Source organism: Oryctolagus cuniculus, chromosome 14 (genome assembly GCF_964237555.1).
Source record: "Oryctolagus cuniculus chromosome 14, mOryCun1.1, whole genome shotgun sequence".
NCBI classification, from domain to species: Eukaryota; Metazoa; Chordata; class Mammalia; order Lagomorpha; family Leporidae; genus Oryctolagus; species Oryctolagus cuniculus.
The window spans coordinates 66,449,114-66,470,823 of NC_091445.1; the positions used below are offsets into that span (position 1 = coordinate 66,449,114).

At 38.3% G+C, this 21,710-nt stretch overlaps 1 pseudogene; it reads left to right on the top strand.

Annotated features, from left to right (window-relative positions):
* Positions 1-21,710, top strand: part of LOC138845154 (nucleolar protein 56 pseudogene) — a 51,314-nt pseudogene that overhangs the window by 4,738 nt on the left and 24,866 nt on the right.

The following is a 21,710-nucleotide window of genomic DNA, read 5'->3' on the forward strand; positions in this document are numbered from 1 at the left end:
CAGGGTACCTCCCTTATGATGTACCACATGTAAAGAGATATAGATAGGTCTGAGTCTCATAACTGGCAAGGCCTTAAAGCCCACTTGATTATTTTCAAAATCTTTCTGTAAGTTTCTATTGCCTCTCAATGAGAAAACTTGCTCATGGTTTAGACACCTTTTTTAGGGCTCCTAATAATGACTCCGTCATCAGTTTTAGATCCTGTGAGTTTAAACTACTTGTTAGATTCATTTTCTCCAGACTTGAAGAAGTAAAATTCTAGGTCGCCTTACACATGGAACCTCGAATGGAAGCAGTTTCTGCAAGCTGGCATTGCATCCTCCTGCTGGAATCCTGTCTTGACTCCCCTTCCCAGAGACACCCCTCTTCAGCATGAAGCAGCCAGAGTGATCATCATCCAGTCCCCTCTAACAGATGTTAGGGTACATTCTTGTTAAGGAAGGAATGTGAAGAGTCAGGTGGGTTAAAAGATAGTCAGTGTCATATCAATGGAATTTGTGGTGTAGAATATTTGTTTCCCCACCAAAAGGTTATCTTTAGCAAGAACAAACAGGCCTCCCTCCTTCCTTCAGAATATCCAAATTTACCATGAAAATAGTGAGGGAGTTGTGATCACAGTTTACTGTATATGTGCTGCCATACAGTTTACTATAAAAACAAGTTACCTATCCCACCATTCCAGATGTTTTTTGTTTTATCATGAGCAAGCCAGATAGGATGAAGAACTATAAACCAGGTATTTTGGTGGATTTTGTCCCTGCCTGGTAACTGAATGCCAATCTGATTGTCAAAGTTTTTTTCCTTTGAAACTGTACTTAAAAACCTCAGTTCCTCCAGACCCTTTGAGTTTTTTTCTCTTAGAATCCCCCCTTCATGCTGCTCTGGCTGGAGGCCTTTGATTCTAATAAATCTTTCTAGATCTCAATAAATAAAGTCCCCTATTATTGTTAAGCTTATTTATCCTTTCAGTTATGTTAATATTTGATATATTTAGGTGCTCTCATGATGTGTGTGTATGTATATATTTATATAATTATCTCCTCTTAGTGGATTGATCACTTGGTCATTATATGAAAACCTACTTAATTTCCTGTGACAGTTTTATTAACTTATTTATTTCTTGACAGAGTTAGAGAGACAGAGAGAAAGGTCTTCCTTACGTTTGTTCATTCCCCAAATGGGCACTGTGCTGATCCGAAGCCAGGAGCCACATACTTCTTCCTGGTCTCCCATGCAGGTGCAGGGCCCAAGCACTTGGGCCATCGTCCACTGCTTTCCTGGCCACAGCAGAGAGCTGGACTGGAAGAGGAGCAACCTGGACAGAACCAGCACCCGAACTGGGACAGACACCAGGAGGAGCACCTGGCTCCTGCCTTCGGATCACCGCAATGCGCCGGCCGCGGCGGCCATTGGAGGGTGAACCAATGACAAAGGAAGACCTTTCTCTCTGTCTCTCTCTCTCACTGTCCACTCTGCCTGTCAAAAAATAAAAAAAAAAAAAGAAAACAGATCTAAAGCAGAGGCAGGACTTGAACTGATGCACTGTGATATGGGATGGGTACATGCCAAGAGGCAGCTTAATCCACTGTGCCACGACATCCACCCTAATATGCTCTTACTGGTTTTCCTGGAGATAAAACATTCCTTTTTTCTCCTCTGGCATGCAGTTAAATTATGACAGACCCCATTTTGAGGCACTCAGCACTTAAGATGATTAGAGCAGAATTTTAGTGTCTATGGAGATGGTCTATCTTTTGTTTTCTTAGAATGCATTCTTTCAAGGATCTTAACTGAAAGTCTGTTTTGTACAGAACTCCAAATTTATGCTTGCCCTTGTTGAGTGCCTTTGAGACTTGCAAAAATCTCTTTAACTTTTTGATATGTTTGCTGCTTTCTGCTTGTACTCTCTGGCTCTATCCGTGAACACTTTAGGAATGTGGAAATATTCAAAGAGAAAAGGCTGGTCCAAGTATTGATTTATTTATCTGTGCTTCCCTTTACTCTGCCTAACATTCGAGTTCTGCTGTCTTAGTATTTATCCTCACCATTGACTCCCCAGCACTGTAGACAGTGGGAAGCTCTGATCTGCCATCATTTTCTGGGGTTTCTGGACCACTTTTCTTATTATTAGAAAGTGCCTAACAAAATGAAAGCTGAGACTTTGTCTCACTACAGTAGTGTTTCCTTTTCTCAAGTTTTTTGATTCCTAATGTACTTTTGGCCTTGTTTAGCTTTTAGAGTTCCTTTTGCTATGGGATTTGGTCTGAAAAGAAGTACTCTAACAGGGATAGATACAGAGGGCAGATTTTAAAAAGTAGCTGCTATGCATTGTTCCTGGTTAGTAAAATAAATGTGTTTATTTTAGAAATTTGGAAATTCAAGAGACTAAAAAAACTAAAAATCCACCTTTTTCTTGACTGTCTTCACTTGGTTAATTCCTAGTCATTGTTCTGTTTTCAGCCTCAATTAACTTCCTAAGAGTCAAATCAGCCCTAATTTAATTAATTAGACTCTATTCATAGCACCTTGGTTCTTTGTTCACTCTTTTCACAAAGGGTAATCATGTATGTATTTTTGTGTTTACTTGATTAGCCTTTGTCTGTTTCATTAATTTTTTTTTTTTTTGACAGGCAGAGTGGACAATGAGAGAGAGACAGAGAGAAAGGTCTTCCTTTGTCATTGGTTCACCCTCCAATGGCCGCTGCGGCCGGCGCATTGCGCTGATCCGAAGGCAGGAGCCAGGTGCTTCTCCTGGTCTCCCATGGGGTGCAGGGCCCAAGCACTTGGGCCATCCTCCACTGCACTCCCGGGCCATAGCAGAGAGCTGGCCTGGAAGAGGGGCAACCGGGACATAATCCGGTACCCTGACCGGGACTAGAACCCGGTGTGCCGGTGCTGCAAGGTGGAGGATTAGCCTATTGAGCCATGGCGCCAGCTGTCTCATTAATTTTTAATTTTGCTGTATCAAGGGACACATCTCATCTCTGTAACCCAGTGTCTATCACAACCTGAGCTATTGTAGATGTTTGACACTTATTTATTTATTTTAAAAGATGTACTTATTTTATTTGAAAGAGTTACAGAGAGAGAAATATCTTCCATCTGCTGGTTCACTTCCCAGATGGCTGGAGCAGCCAGAGCTGGGACAGGCCAAAGCCAGGAGCCAGGAAATCCATCTGGGTCTCCCAAATGTGTGACAGGGGCCCAAATACTTGGACCATCTTCAGCTGCTTTTTCTAGGCCAATAGAATGGAGCTGTATTGGAAATAGAGCAGCTGGGACTCAAACTAGCACTCATATGGGATGCCAGCATTGCAGGTGGCAGCTTTACTGGCTATACCACAATGCCGATCCCAAGTGTTTGGTATTTATAAAATGTGCTTTAGTACCAGTATTTCTTCTTTGTATGTATATATTTTAAATTAATATGGATATAATTTTAATTGTAATTTTGCATTTTCTGTGTTTTAAAAATTCATCTGTCAACATATCTCTGCCATTCATACATGTGAGATTTGCTTCTAATGCTACCTGAACTACCAATTACTTGATCTTGGAAATATCTACTAACATTTTCTGCTTCAATATCAGTCATTTAATAATTGTTCAGTACTCATTCTGATCATTTTCAAAAGTAAATGAGATCACTGATCTGAAAGGAACTTGTGGAGTGAAAATCACTGAACATGAAATGGTTAAGCAATGACGCCTTAAGTCTGTTGCCATCATTGGCACTTGAGGGATGGTCCACACAAAGTATAACTGATATGTTTGCTATGAAATCCATGCTACTTTCAGATCTCTATAGAAGGTATAACTCCCTTCCCATCATAGGTGGAAAATCTCTTCATACAAAGACTATATCATGGGAAGGGGATGGCTGTCATGGTGAAATTTTCTTTTTTTTTTTTTTTTTTTTTAAAGCCAATATGGAGATAAAACATGTTGCTATTCCTATTATGGCAAAGTAGGAAATTAGGTTTTTTGAGAGCATTCTGTAAGGCAGCAAATGCATCTGCCAAAATGTAATAAACAGCTGCTTCTCAGTAAGTACACGAGCACAAACAGGTGCAGTTACTAATAAGAGCTGAGAAGGAAAAAGAGCTATCTCGTCTCAGAAAATTTAGAAGAGCAGTGTGAGACAATCCTCAAAGTCCAGATGAGGCCACCTCATGGCTTCTATCTTTGCTGGGTTAGTTTGCAGGGATCTCAGAACCTACTCCGTGGATACATTGACAGTTTATTTATTCTTTCATTAAATTGTTTTATTATTCTCCTTGGGTCATAGTAAGCATATGGTAACATTATCAGTATAAAATACTGCTTCAATAACTCCCACAAAATGTTTGCTTCCATGATGAAATCCTGAGATTAAAATGAAACCCATCAAGTATTACTATATATGATATCTGGATGGAATGATTTGCTTAACCATTAAAGATAAGGATTTGGTAGCCAGAATTTGCAAAAACTAGTTACATAGGTGGTATCACCTATGGAATGCTTTCCTACAAGAAACAACCCCATGTGAATGTCACATTCTTGCTTTTGAAGAAGAAAAGTAAGTAATAATGCAATGTAGTATTTTGGTATCAATATTGATATTTTTAGGCTAACTAGATTCTTTGTCTTAAGAATAGAGATTCCACTTTCCATAGCATGCAGCAGAAAAATGTAGGATTTCCCAATGTGGGAAGCTTTGTTATTGTAAGTTTATTTTGTTTGGAAATGTTGCATAACTGGGAGCTAGAATTACTTCATCAAGGAATTTGGCAAGGAATATATTTCCCATATGCCTGTTGTTTTAAATTCTATCTGGTAAAGTGCCCATTTAATCAACAGAGTGAGAAAACAGAGATTTAATACACAATTTAATTGGGCCAGGACTGAGTGTAAGAGCTGGGAAAAGTTGAAACATTCACTAGTCTATGGCTTCTACAATTTTATAAATGATTATTAGTGACTAATGAAGCAATAACCCACCTCCTCTGTACCATTTGTGGAAAATGGAAAGCAGAAAATTCTCTGCATTGAGATGGCAGTACTGAGGTGATTCCACTTGTTATATATGCCAATGGCAGACAAGTACTTATGTTCACTTATCATTAATTAAACCAAACCAGCTTTATTAAGAGAAGCTAAGAAAGTTAGGAAGAACCAATAATGTCAAGGTGGGAAAATATGGAGGCATATTTGTAGCTGTGAATTATTCAGAACCTAAGCTAGAAAATGTATTGCTACTAGTGCTATGGTAAATCTTCACTAATGGAATGCTATTAATTTGGATGGCTTGGAGTCTTGGCTGAGATTTGTCCTTCTATTCACTATGAAGATGAGGTTTGGAAAGAAATTTAGTATTTGAGATATGAGGACAATATTTTTTTAAAGATTTATTTATTTGAACAGTAGAGTTATAGACAGAAAGGGAGATCTCCCATCTACTGACTCACTCCCCAAATGGCTGCAATCGCTGGAGCTGGGCTGATCTGAAGCCAGGAGTTTGGAGCTTCTTCCAGGTCTCTCACATGGGTTCAGGGGCCCAAGCACTTAGGCCATCTTATATTTTTCCAAACGCAGCAGGGAGCTGGATTTGGAAGTGGAACATCTAGGACTCAAACTGTCACTCATGGGATGCTGGCACAGCAGGCAGTGGTTTTGCCTGCTACACCACAGCACCAGTCCAGAGGACGATATTTTTTTTTAAATTTAGTAATATAAAGAGAAAAAATTTCTTTTTTTTTTTTTTGACAGGCAGAGTGGACAGTGAGAGAGAGAGACAGAGAGAGAAAGGTCTTCCTTTGCCGTTGGATCACCCTCCAATGGCCGCCGCTGCAGCCGGCGCACCGCGCTGATCCGATGGCAGGAGCCAGGATCCAGGTGCTTTTCCTGGTCTCCCATGGGGTGCAGGGCCCAAGCACCTGGGCCATCCTCCACTGCACTCCCTGGCCATAGCAGAGAGCTGGCCTGGAAGAGGGGCAACCGGGACAGAATCCGGCGCCCCAACCGGGACTAGAACCCAGTGTGCCAGCGCCGCAAGGTGGAGGATTAGCCTATTGAGCCACAGCGCCGGCTTAAAGAGAAAAAATTTCATGCATTTCATAGGTACAATTCTTTTTTTAATTAATTTATATTTTAAGCAATACAAATTTCATAAGTACAACTTGAGGGAATATAGTTATTCTTCCCACCATACCTGCCCTGCCTCCCATACTCCCACCCTTCCTACTCATCCCTCTTCCCTTCCCAGTCCCATTCTCCATTAAGATTCATTTTCAATTAACTTTATACACAGAAGACTAACTCTGTACTAAGTAAAGGTTTTAATTTTCACACACACACAAACCTTTTTGAGAACTAGTTTTACTGTTAACTCTCATAATATAACTCATTGAGGACAAAGGTCCTGCATGGGGAGTTAGCACACAGTGACTCCTGTTGTTAATTTAACAATTAACGTGCTTATGTATGATGTCAGTGACCACCAGAGACTCTTAACATGAGCTGCCTAGGATATGGAAGCCTTTTGAGTTCACAAACTCCGTCAGTATTTAGACAAGGCTATAAGCAAAGTGGAAATTTTCTCCTCCTTTTAAAGAAAAGCACATCCTTCTTTGATGGCCACTTCTTTCTGCTGGGGTCTCACTCACAGAGATCCTTCATGTAGAACAGTTTTTGCCACAGTTTCTTGGCTTGCATGCCTGAAATGCTCTCATGGGCTTTTCAGCCAGACCAGGAAGCTTTAAGGGCTGATTCTGAGGTGAGAGTATTACTCAAAGCAATTGTCATTCTGAGTCTGCTGTGTGGACTGCTTCCCATGTTGGAACATTCTCTCCTTTTTAATTCTATCTAATATTATTACCAGACATTTGATCCTATTTATATGACCTCTTTATTACTTAATACTATCTATATGTGCACTTTAACATTTAATATGGGTCACTTAAACACTTAAGGTGGCATTTTTACCACCCAGCTTAATGGGATTTGGGAACCCCTGACAAGTTTTTAAACTGTCCCCCTAGAAGTAAGTTTGTAGGAAGACATTCAGAACTATACAACTTTACAGTTACAAAATTCCTCCTCTCTCTCTTATTCTCACTCTTTTTTTTTTTTTACTGAGATCCATCCTCAATTGAATTTATACACATATGATTAACTCCTTGTTAAGTAAAGAGTTTAATAGTATGAAAAAAACAAAAAAATGAAACTGTTGCTTGGCAGTCAAAACAAGGGCAGCTCAAGTCATCCCTTCTCAAAGTGTCAATTTCGCTTTTACAGATTGCCTTTTAGGTGCTCTATTAGATATCCCAGGTCAGGGAGAATATATGTTTTTTTTTCCCTTATGGACTGACTTATTTCACTAAGTATGATATTTTCCAGATTCATCCATTTTGCTGAAAATGACTGGATTTCATTTTTTTATACTGTGTAGTATTCCATAGTGTACATATCCCATAATTTCTTTATCCAGTCTTCTGTTGCTGGGCATTTATGTTGATTCCATTTCTTAGCTATTGTGCATTGAGCTGCAATAAACATGGAGGTGCAGAAAGCTCTTTTGTTTACTGATTTCACTTGCCTTGGGTAAATTCCCAGGAGTGGGATGGCTGGGTAACATGGTAGGTCTATATTCAGATTTTTGAGGTATCTCCATACTCAGTGGCTTTACCAGTTTACATTCTGATAGTAGATTAGGGTAGCTTTTCCTCCACATCCTTCCCAGTATTTGTTGTTTTTGATTTCTCTATGAAAGGCATTCTAACTGGGGTGAGGTGAAACGTCATTGTGGTTTTGATTTTCATTTCCCTGATGGCTAGTGATCCTGAACATTTTTTTTATTTTTTTATTTTTTTAACTTTTATTTAATGAATATAAATTTCCAAAGTACAGAATATGGATTACAATGGCTTCCCCCCCATAACGTCCCTCCAACCCGCAACCCTCCCCTTATCCACTCCCTCTCCCCTTCCATTCATATCAAGATTCATTTTTGATTCTCTTTATATACAGAAGATCAGTTTAGCATACATTAAATAAAGATTTCAACAGTTTGCTCCCACACAGAAACATAAAGTGAAAAATACTGTTTGAGTGCTAGTTATAGCATTAGATCTCAATGTACAGCACACTAAGGACAAAGATCCTACATGAGGAGTAAGTGCACAGTGACTCCTGTTGTTGACTTAACAAATTGACACTCCTGTTTATGGCATCAGTAATCACCCTAGGCTCTTGTCATGAGCTGCCAAGGCTATGGAAGCCCCCTGAGTTCACTGACTCTGATCATTTTTAGACAAGGCCATAGTCAAAGTGGAAGTTCTCTCCTCCCTTCAGAGAAAGGTACCTCCTTCTTTGATGACCCGTTCTTTCCACTGGGATCTCACTTGCGGAGATCTTTCATTTAGGTTTTTTTTTTTTCCCCCAGAGTGTCTTGGTTTTCCATGCGTGAAATAGTCTCATGGGCTTTTCAGCTGGATCCGCATGCCTTAAGGGCTGATTCTGAGGCCAGAGTGCTGTTAGGACATTTGCCATTCTATGGGTCTGCTGTGTATCTCACTTCCCATGCTGGATCATTCTCTCCCTTTTTGATTCTATCAGCTAGTATTTGCAGGCACTATTCTTGTTTATGTGATCCCTTTGGTTCTTAGTCCTATCATTATGATCAATTGTGAACAGAAATTGATCACTGGGACTAGTGAGATGGCATTGGTAAATGCCACCTTGATGGGATTGAATTCGAATCCCCTGGTATGTTTCTAACTCTACTGTTTGAGGTAAGTCAGCTTGAGCATGACCCGAATTGCACATCTCTTCCCTCTCTTATTCCCACTCATATTTAACAGCAATCGCTTTTCAGTTAAGTTTCAGCACTTAAGAAGAATTGTGTATTGATTACAGTATTCAACCAAAAGTATTAAGTAGAACAAACAAAAAAATACTAAGAGGGATAACATATTAAGCTGCTCATCATCAATCAGGGTGAGGGCTGATCAAGTCACCGTTTCTCATAGTGTTCATTTCACTTTAACAGGTTTCCTTTTTGGTGCTCAGTTAGTTGTCACCTATCAAGGTGGTATTTGTCCCTTTGGGATTGGCTTATTTCACTCAACATAATGTTTTCCAAATTCCTAACAGGGATCATTTTTCAGTTAAAATTTAAACGCCTAAGAAGAATTGTGTGTTAATTACAGAGTTCAACCAATGGTACTAGAACAAAAAAAAAATACTAAAATGGATAAAGTATTACATTGTACATCAACCGTGAGGACAAGAGCTGATGAAGTCACTGTTTCTCATAGTGTCCATTTCACTTCAACAAGTTTCCCCTTTGGTGCTCAGTTAGTTGTCGCCAATCAGGGAGAACATATGATATTTGTCCCTTTGGGACTGGCTTAATTCACTCAGCATGATGTTTTCCAAATTCCTCCATCTTGTTGCAAATGACTGGGCTTCGTTGTTTTTGACTGCTGTATACTATTCTATAGAGTACATGTCCCATAATTTCTTTATCCAGTCTACTGTTGATGGGCATTTGGGTTGGTTCCATGTCTTAGCTATTGTGAATTGAATGGGGAAAAGTTGGAAGCATTTCCACTGAGATCTGGTACCAGACAGGGATGCCCACTCTCACCACTGCTATTCAATATAGTTCTCGAAGTTTTAGCCAGAGCCATCAGGCAAGAAAAAGAAATTAAAGGAATACAAATTGGGAAGGAAGAACTCAAACTATCCCTCTTTGCAGATGACATGATTCTTTATTTAGGGGACCCAAAGAACTCTACTAAGAGACTATTGGAACTCATAGAAGATTTTGGCAAAGTAGCAGAGTATAAAATCAATGCACAAAAATCAACAGCCTTTGTATACACAGACAATGCCATGGCTGAGGAAGAACTTCTAAGATAAATCCCATTCACAATAGCTACAAAACAATCAAATGCCTTGGAATAAACTTAACCAAGGACGTTAAAGACCTCTATGATGAAAATTACAAAACCTTAAAGAAAGAAATAGAAGAGGATACCAAGAAATGGAAAAATCTTCCATGCTCATGGATTGGAAGAATCAATATCATTAAAATGTCCATTCTCCCAAAAGCAATTTATAGATTCAATGCAATACCAATCAAGATACCGAAGACCTTCTTCTCAGATCTAGAAAAAATGATGCTGAAATTTATATGGAGACACAGGAGACCTCGAATAGCTAAAGCAATCTTGTACAACAAAAACGAAGCTGGAGGCATCACAATACCAGATTTCAGGACATACTACAGGGCAGTTGTAATCAAAACAGCATGGTACTGGTACAGAAACAGATGGACAGACCAATGGAACAGAATTGAAACACCAGAAATCAATCCAAACACCTACAACCAACTCATATTTGATCAAGGATCCAAAACCAATCCCTGGAGTAAGGACAGTCTTTCAATAAATGGTGCTGGGAAAATTGGATTTCCACGTGCAGAATCATGAAGCAAGACCCCTACCTTTCTCCTTACACAAAAATACACTCAACATGGATTAAAGACTTAAATCTACGACCTGACACTGTCAAATTATTAGAGAGCATTGGAAAAACCCTGAAAGATTTAGGTACCAGCAATGACTTTTTGGAAAACACCCCAGAAGCACAGGCAGTCAAAGCCAAAATTAACATTTGGGATTGCATCAAATTGAGAAGTTTCTGTACTGCAAAAGAAACAGTCAGGAAAGTGAAGAGACAACCGACAGAATGGGAAAATATATTTGCAAACTATGCAACTGATAAAGAGTTGATAACCAGAATCTACAAAGAGATCAAGAAACTCCACAAGATCAAAACAAACAACCACTTAAGAGATGGGCCAAGGACCTCAATAGACATTTTTCAAAAGAGGAAATCCAAATGGCCAACAGACACATGAAAAAATGTTCAAGATCCCTAGCCATCAGGGAAATGCAAATCAAAACCACAATGAGGTTCCACCTCACCCTGGTTAGAATGGCTCACATGCAGAAATCTACCAACAACAGATGCTGGCGAGGATGTGGGGAAAAAGGGACACTAACCCACTGTTGGTGGGAATGCAAACTGGTCAAGCCACTATGGAAGTCAGTCTGGAGATTCCTCAGAAACCTGAATATAACCCTACCATTCAACCCAGCCATCCCACTCCTTGGGATTTACCCAAAGGAAATGAAATTGGCAAACAAAAAAAGCAGTCTGCACATTAATGTTTATTGCAGATCCTGAACATTTTTTCATGTGTCTGTTGCCCATTTGGATTTCCTCTTTTGAAAAATGTCTGTTTAAGTCCTTCGCACATCTATTAACTGGGTTGTTTGTTTTGTTTTTGTGGAGTTTCTTGATTTCTTTGTATATTCTGGTTACTAATCCTTTATCAGTTGCATAGTTTGCAGATAATCTTTCCTATTCTGTTGGTTACCTGTTCAATTTCCTGTGTGTGTGTGTATGTAGTACAGAAACTTCTTAATTTAATGTAATCCCTTTTTTAATTTGACTTTGACTGACTGCCTCTCTGGGTTCTTTTCTAAGAACTCTTTGCCTGTGCCAATGTCTTGCAAGGTTTCCCTAATGTTCTCTAATAATTTGATGGTTTGATGGTGTCTGGTCATAGATTTAGATCTTTAATCAATTTTGAGTGGATTTTGGTGTAACGTGTAAGGTAGGGATCTTGTTTCATACTTGTGCATGTGGAAATCCATTTTTTTCCAACACCATTTGTTGAAGCATCTGTCCTTGCTACAGGGATTTGTTTTAGCTCCTTGGTCAAATATAAGCTGTATATAGATGCTTGCCTTGATTTCTCATGTTTCCTTTCTTTTCCAGTGGTCTATCCATCTGTTTTTGTACCAGAACCAGACTGTTTTTTATTATAACTGCCTTGTAGTATGTCTTGAGACATACTAAGCTCCAGCTTGGTTTTTTTGTTGTATAAGATTGCTTTAGCTATTTAAGGTATTCTGTGTTTCCATATGATTTTAACCATCATTTTTTCAGAGTCTGAGAAGAGTATCTTGGGTATTTTGATTGGTATCTCATTAATCTGTAAGTTAGTTTCTGAAGAATGGACATTTTGATGTTTTGATGATATTCTTACAAATCATGAAAACGAAATATTTATCCTTTTTTATATTTTCTTCTTTTTTAATGTTTTGTAATTCTCATCATAGACATCGTTGACATTCTTTGTTAAATTTATTCTAAGATAGAGGATTTTTTTTGTAGCTATTGTGAATGGGATTGATCTCAGAAGCTCAACCTCAGCCTTGGCATTTTCTATGTATAAAAAGGCTATGGATTGTTGTATATTTTTTTCATTTTTATTTTTTTTGACAGGCAGAGTGGACAGTGAGAAAGAAAGAGAGAAAACTCTTCCTTTTTCCGTTGGTTCACCTTCCAATGGCTGCTGCAGCTGGCACACTGCGCTGATCTGAAGCCTGGAGCCAGGTGCTTCTCCTGGTCTCCCATGGTGTGCAGGGCCCAAGGACTTGGGCCATCCTCCTCTGCACTCCCAGGCCACAACAGAGAGCTGGACTGGAAGAGGAGCAACGGGGACAGAATCTGGCACCCTGACTGGGACTAGAACCCAGGGTGCCAGTGCCGCAGGTGGAGGATTAGCCTATTGAGCTGTGGCACCAGCCATATATTGGTTTTATATCATGCTACTTTAACAAACTCTTCTATGAGTTCCAATAGTCTCTTGGTGGAGTCTGTTGAACCCAAATATATAGAATCGTATCATTGGCATTTAGGGATATTTAGACTTCCTCCTTCCCAATTTGTATCCCTTTGATTTCTTTTAATGCATAATGACTCTGGCTAAAATTTCCAGGACCATACTGAGTAGCAATGGTGAAAGTGGGCATACTTGTTAAGTTATGGACTTTAGTGGGAATGCTTCCAACTTTTCCCCATTCCTAAGATGCTGGCTGTGAGTTTATAATTAATTGCCTTGATTGTGTTCAGGAATGTTCCTTCTAATCCCAAATTGTTTAAGATTTTCATCATTAAAGGGTGTTGTATTCTATCAAATGCTTTCTCTACAGCTACTGAGATCATCATATGGTTTTTTTTTTCAGTTTATAATATTATATATCACACTGATTTGTGAGTGTTGAATCATCGCTGCATACCAGGGATAAATCCCAGTTGGTCTGGGTGGGTGATCTTTCTAATGTGTTGTTGGATTCAATTGGCTAGAATTTTGTGAGGATTTTTGTATCTATGCTCTTCAGGGAGATTGGTCTGTAGTTCTCTTTCTCTGTTGTGACTATTCCTGGTTTTGGAATTAAGGTGATGCTGGCTTCATAGAAAGAGTTTGATTAGGATTACCTCCCTTTCACTTGTTTTGAATAACTTGAGAAGAATTGGAGTTAGCTCTTTTTTAAATGTCTGGTAAAATTCAGCAGTGAAGCTATCCAGTCCTGGGCTTTTCTTTATTTGGAGGGTCTGCATTACTGATTCAGTTTCTGACTCCATTGTGGGTCTATTTAGGTTTTCTATGTCTTCATGATTCAATTTATGTAGGGTGTATGTGTCCAAGAATCTATCCATTTTTGCTAGATTTCCCAGTTTGTTGGCATACAACTCTTTGTAGTAATTTCTGATGACTCTTTTTATTTCTGTGGTGTCTGTTGTTACATTTCCTTTTTCATCTCTAATGTTATTAATTTGGGTCTTCTCTCTCCTTCTTCTGGTTAGTTGGGCCAATGGTGTGTCAATTTTGTTTACTTTTTCCAAAAAATAGCTCTTCATTTTGCTGATCTTTTGTATTTTTGATTCAACTTTATTGATTTCTTATATAATTTTAATTATTTCTTTTTTCCTAATAGTTTTGGGTTTGTTTGCTGTTTTTCTGGATTCTTGAGGTGCATTGATAGCTCATATATTTGATGCCATTCCAATTTCTTGATGTAGGCACCAATTGCTATAAACTTTCCTCTTAACAATGCTTTTGCTGTATTCCATAAGTTTAGATATGTTATATTGTCATCTTCATTTGTTTCCAGAAATTTTTTTTGATTACTCTTTTGATTTCTATTGTGACTCACTTTTCATTCAAGAGAATGTTGTTCAGTCTCCTTTTGTTTGCATATGTTCTAGAGATGCCTGAGTTGTTGATTTCCAGCTTCATTCCATTGTGGTCCAAGACTGGATGGTATGATTTTGATTTTTTTGAATTTACTGAGGCTTCCTTTTTTTTAAACTTTTATTTAATGAATATAGATTTCCAAAGTACAGCTTATGGATTATATTGGCTCCCCCCCCCCAATGACTTACCTCCCACACGCAACCCTCCCCTTTCCCTCTCTCTCCCCTTCCATTCATATCAAGATTCATTTTCAATTTTCTATATATACAGAAGATCAGTTTAGTATACATTAAATAAAGATTTCAACAGTTTGCACCCACATAGAAACACAAAGTGAAAAATATACTGTTTGAGTACTTGTTATAGCATTAAATCTCAATGCACAGCACATTAAGGACAGAGATCCTACATGAGGAGTAAGTGCACAGTGACTCCTGTTGTTGACTTTACAAATTGACACTCCTGTTTATGGCATCAGTAATCTCCCTATGCTCCAGTCATGAGTTTCCAAGGCTATGGAAGCCTTTTGAGTTCTCTGACTCTTATCTTATTTAGACAAGATCATAGTCAAAGTGGAAGTTCTCGCCTCCCTTCAGAGAAAGGTACCTCCTTCTTTGAAGACCTGTTCTTTCCACTGGGATCTCACTCACAGAGATCTTTCATTTAGGTGTTGTTGGTGTTGTTTTTTTTTGTTTTTGTTTTTGTTTTTGTTTTTTTTTGCCAGTGTGTCTTGGCTTTCCATGCCTGAAATACTCTCATGGGCTTTTCAGCCAGATCCGAATGCCTTTAGGGCTGATTCTGAGGCCAGAGTGCTGTTTAGGACATCCGCCATTCTGAGTCTGCTGTGTATCTCGCTTCCCATGTTGGATCGCTCTCCCCTTTATTTATTCTATCGGTTAGTATTACCAGGCACTAGACTTGTTTATGTGATCCCTTTGACTCTTAGTCCTTTCATTATGATCAACTGTGAACAGAAATTGATCACTTGGACTAGTGAGATGGCATTGGTGCATGCTACCTTGATGGGATTGAATTGGAATCCCTTGGTATGTTTCTAACTCTACCATTTGGGGCAAGTCAGCTTGAGCATGTCCCAAATTGTATATCTCTTTCCTCTCTTATTCCCACTCTTATATTTAACAGGGATCACATTTTAGTTAAATTTCAACACTTAAGAATAACTGTGTATTAATTATAGAATTAAACCAGTAGTATTAAGTAGAACAGACAAAAAAAAAATACTAAGAGGGATAACGTATTAAGTTGTTCATTAACAGTCAGGGGTATGCTGATCAAGTCACTGTTTCTCATAGTGTCCATTTCACTTCAACAGGTTTCCTTTTTGGTGTTCAGTCAGTTGTCACTGATCAGGGAGAACATATGATATTTGTCCCTTTGGGACTGGCTTATTTCACTCAGCATGATGTGTTGCAGATTCCTCCATTTTGTTGCAAATGACTGGATTTCATTGTTTTTTACTGCGCTATAGCATTCTAAAGAGTACATATCCCATAATTTCTTTATCCAGTCTACCGTTGATGGGCATTTAGGTTGGTTCCAGGTCTTAGCTATTGTGAATTGAGCTGCAATAAACATTAGGGTGCAGACCGCTTTTTTGTTTGTGAGACTTTCTTTATGGCCTAGCATGTGTTCAGTCCTAGAGAAAGTTCCATGCACTGGTGAGAAAAATGATTACTCTGCAACTGTAGGATGATAAGGCTGTAGATATCTCTTGTTTCCATTTGGTCTACAGTGTGAATTAACTCTATATTTCTTTGCTGATTTTCTGTCTGTCTGATCTGTCCTTTGTGGAAAGTGGCATATTACTGTCCCACATTACTATTGTATTGGAGTTTATGTCTCCCTTTAAATCACTTAGGATTTCTTTTAAATAGCCAGGTGTCCTGTAATTAGCTGCATATAAGTTTATAATAGTTACATCTTCCTGTTGAATTGATCACTTAATCATCATATAGTGCCCTTCTTTGTCTCTTAACAGTTTTTGTGCTAAAGTTTATTTTGTCTTATATTACGATGGCTACACCAGCTCTTTTTTGGTTTCTGTTGGCATGGAATATCTTTTTCTATTCCTTCACTTTCATTCTGCATGCATCTTTGTTGGTGTTTCCTGTAGGCAGCAAATAGATGGGTTTTGTTTTTTAATCCATTTAGCCAGTCTGTGTCTTTTAACTGGAGAGTTGAGGGCATTTACATTCAAGGTGATTATTGATAAGGAATGACTTTGCCCTGCAATTTTTTCTGAAACATTCCTATTTTTTACTTTGAATTTCCTTTGAACTTTTACTGAGAGATTTTCTGTATCTTCTTTTGTAGTGATGACCATGTTTCTATGTTTCTGTGTACAGCACATCTTTAAGCATATTTTGTAGGGCTAGATGGGTGGTGACAAAATCTTTAAATTTCTGTTTTTTATGGAAGGTCTTTATTTCACTTTCATTCATAAATGAGGATTCTGCAGGGTACAGTATTCTGGGTTGACAGGTTTTTTTTCTGTTAATACTTGGGGAATATATCTCACCATTCTCTCAAAGCCTGTGAATTTCTGATGAGAAGTATGCTCTGAGTCTAATGGGAGATCCTCTGAAAGTAACCTGGGATTTTTATTGTGCACATTTTAGGATCTTTTATTTATGTTTTACTGTGGTGAGTTTGATCACAGTGTGTCACAGTGAAGATCTTTTCTGGTCGTGTCTATTAGGAGTTGTATGTGCTTTTTGTACCTGGGCATTTCTTTCTTTCTCCAAACTAGGAAATCTTTATGTTATTTTTTCACTGAAAATGCCTTTTAATCCTTTCTGTCTTTCCACACCTTCAGGAATTCCTAGAACCCATATGTAGGGTAATTTGATAGTCTCCTGTTGGTTCCCAACAGTGTTTCTTAGTTTTTTAGTTTCCTCTTCTTTTTGGATGGACTATAGAATTTCTTTGTCTTCTTAGTCACATATTTATTCTGCTTCACTTCTGTTGTTAAGGCTTTCTACTGCATTTTTTCATCTGTTCTATTGGATTTTTCATTTCCAAGACTTCATTTTGATTTCTCTTTAAGATTTCAATTTTGCGGGAGAAATTTTCTTTCATGTGATGTGTGGATTTCATTAGTTCATGCATTTGTTTGTATTACTTCTAAGTAATCCTATGATCAATTTTTTAAACTCCATTTCTGGCATTTTTTCTATCTCATCTTCACAATCTAGTACTGAAGGGTTGTGTCCTTTTTGGGGGCATCATGTTGTCTTCCTTATTGTTTCTTGAATTGGTGCATTTGTTTATTTGTTTTTCAACATTTGTGGATAAACTCTTTTTTTTTTTTTTGACTGTGGTGGCTTTTAGTTTTGTACTATGCCTCTGTTGATAAGTGGAGTGTCTGCTTTCAATGACTATCTAGAGGCATATGGTAGGTGTGGCCAGGAAGCTCTGTTCAGTTCTCCAGGGTGAAGAGCATGTTTAAGGTGACTTATTCTGGTTTGGCATGGTAAATCTGCTATTTTTTTTTTATCAGAAGGGGGGTTTTTCTGCGAACATCTCTTCAAAGGAGACCAGTGCCTGAGCACTAGCCCTACTAGCCACAGTGGCTATAATATTCATCTGCCACACTATGAGTCCTCCCACACAGCCTCAGGTGTTTTCACTGTCCTGGTACACAAGCCTCCCACTGTCACAAGTACCCAGCCCCCTGCTATTCTCTCCACCAGGGTCAGGAGTCCCCTCTTGGCTGGTTTCTGGGCAGAGACAGAAGCCTGTGCAGTGTTATACTCTATCACCTTGTTACAGGGTGCTATTGTAAAGTGATCAGAGAAAAAAACGTGTCTCACCCCCCTCTTTTTTCTCCTCTAGTTTGGTAGGTACACTATCCCCCAAGGGGCTCCAAGTCGGGTTCCCTCTAGGTTCTTCCAGCAGCTTTATCACCAGTGTTTTGGGCTGCTGAAGTCTGGCCTCACCTCACCAATGCTGGTGCAGAGGCGCTCTGTTACTGGGGTCCTGAGTTATGGGCGTCCACACTCTCCATGTAGGTCCACTGTGTCCTTCTAATTTTTATAGAGTTTCTCTGCCATTTTCTAACTCCTCCCTGAAACTATACTCTTTCCACTTTTTTAAAAATATTTATTTTATTTATTTGAAAGTCAGAGTTACAGAGAGAGGTAGAAACAAAGAGAGAGATCTTCTATCCACTGGTTTATTCCCCAGTTGGCTGCAATGGCTGGAGCTGTGCCAATCTGAAGCCAGGAACCAGGAGCTTCTTCTGGGTTTTCCATGCAGGTGCAGAGGCCCAAGGACTTGGGCCATCTTCTACTGCTTTCCCAGGCTATAGCAGAGAGCTGGATCAGAAGTGGAGCAGCTGGGTCTAGATCCGGTGCCCATATGGGATGCTGGCGCTTCAGGCCAGGGCTTTAATCCACTGGGCCACAGCGTCGGCCCCTCTCCACTTTTTTTAAGCTATCCTCTCCTAGACTAGAGCAGTAAGCTCCCTCCCTTCTCCACCATCTTGGAAGCTCTCCCATAGGTACAATTCTAAGAAAATACCCATACTTTCCTCCCTTCCTCTTTCCCTCCCTCAATCCCCTTCCTTCCCTCGTTCCTCTTTTAAACATTTTTATTTAATTTTTTATTTCTTTATTTTAATTTTATTTTTAAGATTATATTTAAGGATTACAGATTTCATGTATTTTATTTACAGAGACTTGGGAACATAGTGATTCTTCCCAGCCTGGCCTCCCTCTTACCCACACTCCCATACTTCCTCTCCTATCCCCACTCTTAGTTTTTAAAAAGATCCGTTTTCAGTTTATTGAATATTTGTAAGGTTAACCCTATACTAAGAGTTCAACGAATAGAAGAAGATGAAAAGAAAACACTGTTAAAGACTGTAAACAATCATTGAAGCTCAAAATAGGGATTTTGCTTTTCTACGTTACATTTTAGGTATTTATTAGCACAGATCAGGGAAAACATGTAGCATTTGTCTTTTTGGGACTATTTTATATCACTATAATGGTTCACGATTTCAGTCTACAGTATAATCACAGACCTAGTGTACTATTAACCATAATATTTAGCAAGTAAAAAGTCGAAATACCACAGTTCCACAGGAGTATGAAGAAGGGCTAAAACAACAGTCAAATCCCAAGATGTCCATTTTGTTCCTTACTATTTTTTGTATTCTATATTACCTACCACTTATCAGAAGAGAACAATATTTTTGAAAGTCCATGTCCTTTGCTACTATTCTTTAATAACAAGTAATGTCATTACTGCTTTGTGAAAAACCAGAATAAGAAGGGTATACAAAATGAAGTCTTGTCACCCTTAAACAATAATAAAACCCTTAGGCCACTGGAAAAGTAGAAGAGACAAAGTACAAGGACATGAATGGTAAGAAGTGAAACTCTAGCAGTGACTGCAGTGTGTTAATTTCTATACTGAAAATTCTCACATCATGGGTAATTTAGAATTACCAACCTTGATGTCACTGAATGGAGAGTTGGAATGATACACATGAAAGAACCTGAAAGGCATTGATATCAGTAAAATCTATCTTAGTAAAAGTATCAATAAAATTAATAAATTACTAAATGCATTAAAATTAATAATGTATGATGATTTTGGAATATTTTTCTTTTAATAAATTTAAAGTTCATATAAGTTAAAATGATGTTTGGGCTTAACAACTGGCTAACAGTTTCCTAAAGAAGTCAGGCAATGACTTTCATGAGTTAGTAGGAGCTGGCTGTCACATTGTACTAAATCTTTTGGCTTCACATTCTCTTCTAGAGCTGAATCTTTGGGAGCAAGAAAATATATCCAGATAAATTTGGAATGATGCAAACATATTGAACCTTAAAGTCTCTGGATAAAGACTGAAGAAGTTACAGACTGCAGAGATACCTTGAATTCACTATTGTATATCAAACAAGATGGCTTACAGCAATGTCATCAAATGGATGGATCTGGAATAATTTTCCCAATTACATGAAGCCCATTTGTGGTAGTCACAAGCTCTGTGTGAACAGATGAGGTGACAAGAAATGTTGAGAAAACATATAGAATAGAAGAGGTCTTGAGTAGATGCTGTGACTGGGAACATGGGTTTCAATGTGAGTATTACTGTGAAGCCTCAGAAGACCAGATCGCAAGACCAGTCCAAGATGAATACAGGTTGAGGATGTTTGGTGCGTGGGCATGACAAATCACACTACAATAGCAACCAGCACTGTGGGAAATGGCAGTCTGTGTGTCAGTGGCTCCACCTCACCATCTCTGTCAGCATTTTGATGGATCCTGGAAAATAAAGGGTTGTCTTAGAAAACAAGTGACAGGCTAAAAACAGTCCCGAACACGAGTTTAAATGTTTAGTTGACACAATAGTTTGAACACTATTAACTGAAAAATTAAAATTCTTTTAGCATTGGGATATGGGCAAAGAGTCAAAAAGAACTCACAGAAAATTAAGTTACAGTTTTGAGATCTATCTGCACTCCAACAGGTGAATAAAGCACTTCTTAGATGTTATACTCCCATTTAGATAAAATGTGAGTAAATCTAGTCTTCAGTTTGTGCTACAAGCCATGTAAAATATTAAGCTTATTAGGTTCAGATCAGATTTATGTTGATTCTTTGACAAAGGAAATTCCAGTTTTTCTACCAGAAGCATAATATTTGAGTGTTCCTTATTTTTTCAGTAGTTAAAATTATTATGCAAATCAAAAGCTTATAAGCACTGAAAACAGAGAACTATCATATTTTCTCCTTTCTGTGTCCAACATCTACTTTGCTTTGTTGTAATAAATTACCTTGTATTTAAAGTTCCAATGTTGAGAGCTGCAGGGAAGTATTTTCCTTCATCCAAAGTATTTCTGTTATAACATCTAGCAAAATATAAGAGATAATAGTATTGGAATTAATAAGATGCTAAATTGTTGTTTTAGCTCCATCTACAATATTCTCTGCCTTATTTTAGCTCTTCCTTGCTGAGGGTTGAAGTTTCGCATATGATAAACAGTATATTTTATCTGAGCACTAGGAACCAGAACTGAGTAGAGCCATACATGCTGATTCTTCTTGGTTAACTTTTACTTTTTAAAGCAAATCTGTTCATCTGAATTTTGGTTGATAGCATGGATAGAATGATTAGCTTATAAGAACACTCTAGGTAACTGACAGATATTTCAAAGAGTTGTGTTTTAAAAAAAAACAGGAATCTGAATACAGATTGCAATAATCTACCTCTTAAAGGGAGAAAATTGTCTGCTCCTAATTATTTAAGTAGGGGTAAATTTGCACTAATTCACCTATATACAGCAAGTCATCTCTTGCACCTTGTGGTCAACAGCTTTTAATCAGGGGCTAATTATTTGCAGTTAATAGTAACAGGATAAAAAAAATAGTAACAGGGGGATTTGCTATATGGGTCTGGCTTTTTAAGCATCATGCCCTATTTACGTGAGTTGATTGCATTCCAGAATGAACTATTTCTACTTGCACCCATGCCTCTGAAGTTATATTACCTGGTAGAAAGATCACCAACACATATAAATCACAGAATTTTATGAATCTAACCTTTTCACTTTAAAATTAGCTGGAGGACTTGGG